This window comes from Rana temporaria, chromosome 11 (assembly GCF_905171775.1).
Source record: "Rana temporaria chromosome 11, aRanTem1.1, whole genome shotgun sequence".
Lineage (NCBI taxonomy): Eukaryota > Metazoa > Chordata > Amphibia > Anura > Ranidae > Rana > Rana temporaria.
Window position 1 is genome coordinate 52365366 of NC_053499.1, and position 9142 is coordinate 52374507.

At 42.8% G+C, this 9142-nt stretch overlaps 1 protein-coding gene across 3 annotated transcripts in view; it reads left to right on the plus strand.

Annotated features, from left to right (window-relative positions):
• PNPLA2 (patatin like phospholipase domain containing 2) overlaps window positions 1-9142 on the plus strand; it is a 72125-nt gene that overhangs the window by 28201 nt on the left and 34782 nt on the right. The gene's annotated exons all lie outside the window — the stretch shown is intronic.

Here is a 9142-nt window from a genome sequence, read left to right on the forward strand (position 1 = left end):
TAAATGGCATTGTGCCCTAATGATAAGAATTCATGAGTTGGAGGTATGTTAATTTTTACATACTGACAAATATACACAGGGTTGTCTTTAAGGCAGGGCAAAAGGGGCAGCTGCCCTGGGTCCTGTCTTTGTTGTGGGGCCCAAAGCAGCTGCCTCATACTTGCCAACTATCCCAGTTTAAATTCCCTTGTCCCTTGAAATTTTAGTCTTGTGCTGTGTCCTGTTATCTCAGTGTGAAGTGGTGCTACTAATGCTATCCAGTGCTGCCCTTTTGTTGTGTACAGATGACTCACCTGCAGACCCTGTGTTTACATGTAAACAACGGGAGCATTCATATGTAAATAGCGGCGACATTCATATGTAAATAGCCGAGGCCTGCGGCATTCATATGTAGTGAAGAGATGATGTGCAGTAACCTCTAGCAACCAATCAGTAAGTGGTAATGATATGCTGTAACCTCTGGCAACCAATTGCATGGAGGGAGCCCCAAGAATTTTTTTTCCCAGGAGCCAATCAACATTAAAGACAGCCCTGAATCCACACTGAATAGAGCTGAGAATGTTCTTGTTGAGACACGAATGGTCACCCTGTGGTAACTTTGGCAGAGAGAGATCCATGCGTGTTGTGACACACGGAAACTCCTGTCACCCCGCACTGAGAACACAATGTCTAGTACATGGTTGTGTTTGCACATTTGCCAGGACAACAAACTGGAGGCACTTTAACTCTGTCATGCCAATGAAAGTTCATAAGCAGCAGAAATCTAACAGTGGCCATAAACACAGAGTGTAATTACATTACATTGCATGTATGTCATAATTTTTTATATATTTATTTTTTTCCTGAAATATGCCTTGTTTAACCACTTAAGACCCGGACCTTTATGCAGGTAAAGGACCTGGCCAGTTTTTGCGATTCGGCACTGCGTCGCTTTAACTAACAATTGCGTGGTTTTGCGATGTGGCTCCCAAACAAAATTGGCATCCTTTTTTTCCCACAAATAGAGCTTTCTTTTGGTGGTATTTGATCACCTCTGCGTCTTTTTATTTTTTGCGCTATAAACAAAAATAGAGCGAACATTTTGAGAAAAATTCAATATTTTTCACTTTTTGCTATAATAAATATCCCCCAAAAAGATATAAAAAAAACTTTTTATCCCCTCAGTTTAGGCAGATACATATTCTTCTACATATTTTAGGTAAAAAAATTGCAATAAGCGTTGATCGATTGGTTTGCGCCAAATTTATAGCGTTTACAAAATAGGAGATAGTAGTTTTTTTTTTTTTTTTTAATTGCATTTTTTTTTTTTTTTACTACTTATGGCGGCGATCAGCTTTTTTTTTTTTTTTTTTTTTTTTTTTTTTTTTTTTGTGACTGCGACATTATGGCGGACACATTGGACAATTTTGACACATTTTTGGGCCCATTGTCATTTTCACAGCAAAAAATGCTATAACCCCTACAGCGCCCCCTAGTGGTTGTGTGACCTCATATGTTTTTCTAACTGTAGGGGGGGCGGGGCTGGACGTGTGATGTCATTGATCGTGTTTCCCTATATTAGGGAACACACGATCAATGAAGCTGCCACTATGAAGATCGGGGAAGCTGTGTTTACACACAGCTCTCCCCGTTCTTCAGCTCCGGGGATCGATCGCGGGACTCCGGCGGCGATCGGGTCCGTGACCGTGGTGCTTTGGACCGTGTCGCGTGCACGTGCCATTCTGCCGACGTATATCGGCCTGAAGGGGTCCTTAAGTGGTTAAACATGCATATTATTGCCTGTGAAGTTGATAGGTTGGATATTGTCTGAGACCCCCAGTACAGGTTCATCCTGGGGAAGAATTGTAGCAGATGTAAAATGTAACTAAGCATACCGGTTATCTGCTAGTGTCTGGCTCAGGATATTGTTGCACATAGAGAGAATTCGCCTAAATCAACCTTTCCAAACTTTCATTGGTCTCTAGGGACACCTTTGAAGGTATCTGTCCAGGTAGGAATATGGGAATATCCATTGCTGATTTGCCTAATGCCCTACACACGATCGGAATTTCCGACAGCAAAAGTCAGATTTGAGATTCTGAACAGAAATTCAGACCGTGTGTATGCTTCATCTGACTTTTGCTGTCAGAATTTCCGCCAACAAAAGATTGAGAGCTGGTTCTTAAATTTTTCATTTTCGGAAAATCCAATCGTCTAGCCATTCCGACACATGCTCAGAAACAATTTGACGCATGCTCAGAAGCATTGAACTTAATTTTCTTGGCTCGTCGTAGTGTTGTACGTCATGCGTTCTTGACGGACGAAAGTTCAGAGAACTTTTGTGTGACCATGTGTATGCAAGCCAAGCTTGAGCGGAATTCCGTTCAAAAAAACATCCAAGGTTTTTCCGACGGAAAATCTGATCGTGTGTACGCGGCATTAGAATACATGGCCTGTATTTTAATACCCCTACTTCTCAAAGAGATTAAATTAAACATTGTTTAGTGTGCAGAAAAGTTACCCCTTGCATTGGGCCGTGGAGAAGAACATCATTGGTGATCAGTCTAGAAGGGTCCTCCTATATTGGTGGTCAGTGGGAAAAAATGATCCTTCATGGTGGGAGGAGTGCTCCCCGTCACGTTGGTGCTTGGTGGGAGGAGTGCTCCCCATCACGTTGGTGCTTGGTGGGAGGAGTGCTCCCCGTCACGTTGGTGCTTGGTGGGAGGAGTGCTCCCCGTCACGTTGGTGCTTGGTGGGAGGAGTGCTCCCCGTCACGTTGGTGCTTGGTGGGAGGAGTGCTCCCCGTCACGTTGGTGCTTGGTGGGAGGAGTGCTCCCCGTCACATTGGTGCTTGGTGGGAGGAGTGCTCCCCGTCACATTGGTGCTTGGTGGGAGGAGTGCTCCCCGTCACATTAGTGGGAGGAGTTCTTTCTCATGTGATGGACAGTGGGCGTATGCTCCCCCACACTGCCAATCGGTGGGAGGAATGTTCCCTTATTTGGTGGCCAGTGTAAAGAGTGCCTTCTCATGTGATGATCAGCGTAATTAGTGCCCCCTCCCAGTGGTGGTCGGTGGTCAGTGCCTTCTCATGTGATGGTCAGCGTAATTAGTGCCCCCTCCCAGTGGTGGTCGGTGGTCAGTGCCTTCTCATGTGATGGTCAGCGTAATTAGTGCCCCCTCCCAGTGGTGGTCAGTGGAAAGAGTGCCTTCTGAAGGTGATCAGTGGAAGACTTTGCGTCTCACATTTGGTGCTTACTGGCTGTGTTGGATGACATCGGCACAGGAACTATGCAGGCTCTGTTGTGCAAAAAATTCGCTTAGCTCAGCACTGCCTGCAAGCCGGTTTGCTGGACCCAGGACATCAAGCAAGAGACCCCCAAAGCATATGTCCCAGGTGTGGCGGTCTATGATTCTTCTGGTAGTAACGCTACCAATCAGAACTCCTCTTTCTTTAACCTGCCTACTCTAAGCTACTTAAAGCGGAGGTTCACCCTAAAAACAATTTTCTAACATTACATTGTGCTCACTCTCAACATTGACAGTAGGCTGATGTTTTTTTTTTTTGTTGCCGTACATACCGTTGTATCGCTATTTTCCCCGCCGGCTTCTGGGTAGTGGCTCCCTCGGGAGTGGGCGTTCCTATGCACAGGCTAAGTGATTGACGTGATGACAAAAGCTTCCCCCCCCGGCGCATAAGGCGGTTCACGAGTTGCCGAACTGCGAGTCGGCGCTATACGGCGCCTGCGCACCGACGTTCGGCTTCTTTCGGTGACGCCGGGGGGAAGCTTTGGTTATCACGTCAATCACTTAGCCTGTGCATAGGAACGCCCACTCCCGCGGGAGCCACTACCCGGAAGCCGTGGGGAAAATAGCAATACAACGGTATGTACGGCAAAAAAAAAACATCAGCGTACTGTCAATGTTGAGAGTGAGCACAATGTAATGTTAGAAAATTGTTTTTAGGGTGAACCTCCGCTTTAACACCACCGCCTTGACTCTACACGTCGCACTGTTAATAATTAATGTAAAATTGGCTTCTGTGGACTGCATAGTACAGCCATAATGTTTCAATAGTAGTTGTTTATTTCTTACTCCTGATCATGAGCTCGGTTTACAGTGCTCCTCCAAATTCCTGAGGTAGGCAGTAGGGGAGAAGGCTAATAACGCATGCCTCTACAATGAGACATTCTGTCAATGAGAGGCAACAGTAATGTTTGTTATCTTCTTCTTCTAAGCTGTTCGGACCATGATGCCAAATATCTGGCTAATGAACATGGTGTACCTACTAGTTTTGTGTAGACTGTGGAAAAATGTAACTTGAAACGCCAAATGGTAACGCAGAGTATCTCAGGTGACATACAGTTTTGTGATGAATTAGCCACACAGTTATATATGTGTGTATGTATGTATGTGTGTGTGTGTGTGTGTGTGTGTGATTTTATATATATATATATATATATATATATATATATATATATATATATTATATAATTTTACTAATTCCACAAGGTGTTGCGTAACGCGGAGATTGCATAATGGAATGAATTGTCGGGCTTGGTTTAAGTGGCTTTACCTTGTTATCCGCTAAGAGGGTCGCAAATCTAGATTAGCCCCCCAGCTGAGAATCATAATGGAGCCATTCTACAAAGAAATATGCTGATCTCCTTCATTACTACTGCCTGATTCTTGTAATTCAGTAGTTGCAAAGGGGAGATTTACTAAAGCTGGTGCACACAGAATCGGGTGCAGCAGTGCATAGTAACCAATCGGCTTCTATGTTCAACTTGTTCAGTTAAGCTTTGACAATTAAACCTCGAAGCTGATTGGTTGCTATGCAGAGCTGCACCAGATTCTGCGCGGACCAGTTTTAGTAAATCTCCCCCAATGTGACAACTTTCAGAGTAATTGGATAACACAAAGGGATTGATTTTTACTAAAGGCAAATTGCTTTACAAGGAAAGTTGCACTTCATAAAGGAATTTTCCCCAGAGCATAGTGAATGAAATAAAACTCTGACTTTCATCATCCAATCATGTGCAAGCAAAAATGCTGTTTTTATTTTTCTTGCACTCGATTGGATTTTGTTTTTTTAAGTGAAATTGCACCATATTTACTAAAATCTGGGGAAAGTGCAATACTCCTTACAGAGTGAACAGCCTATTTGCCTTTAGTAATCCAACCCCAGAGTTAAAGCGGTTGTATACCCGCTGTGATATATATATATATATATATATATATATATATATTTTTTTTAACCTGAACACAGACGGTCTGTGTTCATCCGATTTCCCCCCCATAGGGGAGAGCAGAGATCTGACAGGGCGGTCCCTGCACTTATGGGTGAAGTTTTGCTTTAAATAGCGTTTTAGTTTGTGGTGGTCAGGTACAGTTTACTTCTGCCTTAAGTTATTGTTCGTGCCAATAAATTATGTTCGGCGTAATGCCACATGTGACTCGGTGTTGCATAATAAGAGTCTATACTGTATATATTCCTCATTGTATTCTCTGAACTTCCATGTAGATCAAGGTCTGTGCATTTGTACAGCTCAGGGCAGGTTAGGCACTAACTGTACACATTATGAAAGGTCCTTTGATCAAACGTCAGCATTATTGGTTGATGAGTAGGACAATGACTCCATTTTAACTGGTCACAACAATGAAAATGATTTGATTGCTTGCTGTGATCTCACTCATTTAATGTTTCATACATGCTGATAATTTATAGGTAGGCGGCTATAATTGTTTTTATGTATGTAGCTATGAATATTGGAGATCATACATTAATGTAAAACGTGCAATACTTCAGTATATGAACCTTGTGCAAATATTAGGACAGGTATCTGTGGTCAGACTGATGTTTTTGGTTTTAAATTGCTTCTTTGCAATTAGATTAGTATCCCATTTGTGGAAATATTGTGTTTTTTAGAAGTTTCATTGCGATCCCTATAGGTGTAGTGTAGGTACATTGTAATGGCTGGGCTTGGGACTTGCTGGATGTTTACATTCAGTACCTCAGGTCTTGGCAGGAGGCCAGCGCAGGCAGGCGGTGACTTTCCAAGAACTCGGCTTCCTAGAAATGTTTACAGAGCGTGTTCTTTACACTAAAAAAAGACGGCTTATCTGTCCTCTGAGTTTACACTGTGCTTTATATGACTCTGTTGACATTAAAAAAGCAAATGTGCTGAATTCTCCTGAGTGCATTTTTCACATAATAATGTAACCATTAGAGATTAGACCTTTGTAAAATACAACTATAATATCCTTCATTTTAAGACATTGGGGTTAATTTATTAAATGCAAATAAATGGGCTGTTCACTTTGCAAGGGGATTTCTCCTAAGCCTAGAGAATGAGCAACGAATATCCAATAACATGCAAGGAAAATGACATGATTGGATGATGGAAGTCTACAGATCTTCACCTTATTCATTTTGGGCAATACACACTATACAATTTTTTATTTTTTAGTCCCCCCCCCCTTTTAGATTTACTAAAACCATAGAATATGAGGTCAAACCTTAAATGTTTCAATTTGTATGCAATCAAACAGGCTCTTGCACTACATGGTTTTGGTAAATCTAAAGGAAATCAAACAAAAGTTGTATAGTGTGTATCCAAGGGAAAAATCCCCATTTTGAAGACAACAGCCTATATGCCTGTTGTAAAGCTTTAGGGCCCTTTCACACGTGCGGACCATATGTCCGCATTTTCATCCGTCCGTTGCGAAGGAAACGGGACATACATTGGTCCCTATGTGATTACGGGTGTGAGCGGATGACCATCCGTTGACACCCGTAATCGTCCGCCTCCGCGGATGGAAGAAAATCCTATTTTTCTTCCGTCTGCCGGATCGGATGAACACGGACATACAGTCCGTGTTCATCCGATCCCCCATAGGGGAGAGCGGAGGAAAGACAGGGTGGTCCCTGCACAGTGTGCGGGGACCGCCCTGTCAGCTGCCAGCTCATCGGGGATTTTACGGAGTATCCCCGCTGAGCTTTTGCGGACACACGGAGCGGATCATTACTGATCCGCCCGTGTGAAAGGGCCCTTACTCTTCTTCCTTTTTTAAAATGTTGTTCAAAAAACGTATGTAGTCATTTTAGGCTCCTTTCACACAGTCGGACCGTTCAGGTCCGCCTGTCATATTTGTTGGTGGACCTGAACGGCCACTCCATACATTTCTATGGCGCGTCAGATGTCAGCGGAGACATATCCGATGACATTCGATTCAATCCGCTAAAATCAGACGGATGGCGATACGCCGCCATCCGTCCATATCGGATCGGGTGAGATTGGTTTTCCGTTTTCAGCAGATCTCTCAATAGGAGACAGCGCCGCTGCACAAGCCCCTCCCCCGCCCAGTGAGCAGAGAGGGACTTGTCATCCGCCGACTCAGCGGAGATCTCCCACTGAGCTGGCGGTCTCCACTAAAGCCTCGTACACACGACCGAGAAACTCAACGGACGAAACACATCGTTTTCCTCGTCGAGTTCCTTGTTAGGTTGTCGAGGAACTCAACAAGGCAAGTTTCTCCATTTCTGTCGAGGAAATAGAGAACATGCTCTCTTTTTGGCTCATCGAGTTTCTCGACGAAAATGTACACACGACTGGTTTCCTCTGCAAAAAAATATCTCCCAGAGTCGGCAAAAAGATATCTCCCGGAGTCCGCCTGTGTGGAAGGGGCCTAAAAAAAATCTTATTTTTTTAGTATACATTTTTTTTTAGCAGAGACTCTAGAGCCGTGATGGTGAGCCTTGACACCCCAGATGTTTTGGAACTATACTTCCCACGATACTCATGCACTGCAGTGTAGCTGAGCATCGTGGGAAATGCAGTTCCAAAACATCTGGGGTGCCAAGGTTCGCCATCACGGCCCTAGCAAACAAAATGGTGGCTGTTGCATTTTTTTTTATGTCACAGCGGTTTTTCAAACGCTATTTGTTTTGAAAAAATACACTTTTACTAAAAAAAATTGCACACAGACTATAATACCTACTTCTTTGTTAAAATATATAAAAGATAATGTTAAGCCAAGTAAATAGATACATAAGATGTCATGCTTTAAGATTGCGTACGCATGTGGAACAGCGCTAAACTATGGTACCTAAAAATGTCTATTAGCTATGCTTTAAATACCTTTGCAGGTTACCAGATTATTTATAACGTTTTTTATTTTAAAAATTATAACGTGTGGTGCGATCACCGTTTTTACATATGCATGCTGGGCTTATGTTACAATTGGCCTGGGCAGAAATAGATTATTCTGAACTTGGTGAGAACAATCACAATACATTGGATTTTCCCCATTTAGGCCCCTTCCACACAGGCGGACTCCGTCCCAGTGGAGTCCGCCACTTTACTTTTTTTTTTTTTTTTTTTTTTTTTTTTTTACTAGAGTAGTAAATCTGATCTTACTGTTGAAGTAATAGGTTTTTTAGCCATGCCAGAAATGCATAAACTATCAATACGTTGAATTAAAAATGTGTTCTATTCAGCGTTCTTGAAATTCTCAGACTGGACACTACTACTTGCTATTCTGGTGCGTGTGTCCGGTGTAAACATTATGCAGAGTAGCAAGGTTTTGTGAACGATACACACTGACCTCTCTGAGAATAAGATGTACTGTACAGAATTGTGGCCTATTAATACACATTGATCACATTGCTGCTCTTCTGAATGAAGGTACAATGTGTGTGTTATGTACAACTGACATTTAAAGGGTTTTTCCAAAGGATCATAATCCCTAATCCTCAGATCTCCTTGGTACTGTGATTAGCTGTCACTGGGGCTAGTCCTGGATCTGTGCCTGCCCTCTGTACACACATGGAGCTCTGCCAGTACCCTGGAACTAACTCCAATGCCTGGGCATGCCAGAGCTGAATATAAAATGCTGCTGACCATTTACAAATGTTAACTCCTGATCTGTCATTTAACATTTGATGTGTATGTAACACCATATTCTTATATTTAATGGACTTTTTGATCATTTTTGTTAGTTTTTCGTAGTAGTGAGTCAAGTTTGCAAGATTTCCCAAAGTGGGGAGCTTTGTGCTATATTGTTGTAGAACGTCTTTGTAGGGTGTCTTTACACATTGGCACTTGAGCTGCAGATTTTACCACCTACTCCAAGCACCCCTATTCAGTTTTTATCTGTATTTTTA